Below are 963 nucleotides of genomic sequence, written 5' to 3' on the forward strand. Positions count from 1 at the left end.
ACGTGGAAGAAATGGACAAATTCTTAGAAAAGTACAACTTTCCAAAACTCAACCAGGAAGAAATAGAAAATCTTAACAGACCCATCACAAGCACAGAAATTGAAACTGTAATCAAAAATCTTCCAGCAAACAAAAGCCCAGGTCCAGACGGCTTCACAGCTGAATTCTACCAAAAATTTAAAGAAGAGCTAACACCTAACCTGCTCAAACTCTTCCAGAAAATTGCAGAGGAAGGTAAACTTCCAAACTCATTCTATGAGGCCACCATCACCCTAATACCAAAACCTGACAAAGATCCCACAAAAAAAGAAAACTACAGGCCAATATCACTGATGAACATAGATGCAAAAATCCTAAACAAAATTCTAGCAATCAGAATCCAACAACACATTAAAAAGATCATACACTATGACCAAGTGGGCTTTATCCCAGGGATGCAAGGATTCTTAAATATCTGCAAATCAATCAATGTAATACACCACATTAACAAATTGAAAAATAAAAAGCGTATGATTATCTCAATAGATGCAGAGAAAGCCTTTGACAAAATTCAACACCCATTTATGATAAAAACTCTCCAGAAAGCAGGAATAGAAGGAACATACCTCAACATAATAAAAGCTATATATGACAAACCCACAGCAAACATTATCCTCAATGGTGAAAAATTGAAAGCATTTCCTCTAAAGTCAGGAACAAGACAAGGGTGCCCACTTTCACCATTACTATTCAACATAGTTTTGGAAGTTTTGGCCACAGCAATCGGAGCAGAAAAAGAAATGAAAGGAATCCAAATTGGAAAAGAAGAAGTAAAACTCTCACTATTTGCAGATGACATGATCCTCTACATAGAAAACCCTAAAGACTCCACCAGAAAATTACTAGAACTAATCAATGACTACAGTAAAGTTGCAGGATATAAAATCAACACACAGAAATCCCTTGCATTCCTATACACTAATA

The sequence above is a fragment of the Bison bison genome, unplaced genomic scaffold (assembly GCF_000754665.1).
Source record: "Bison bison bison isolate TAMUID 2011002044 unplaced genomic scaffold, Bison_UMD1.0 scf7180017864317, whole genome shotgun sequence".
Lineage (NCBI taxonomy): Eukaryota > Metazoa > Chordata > Mammalia > Artiodactyla > Bovidae > Bison > Bison bison.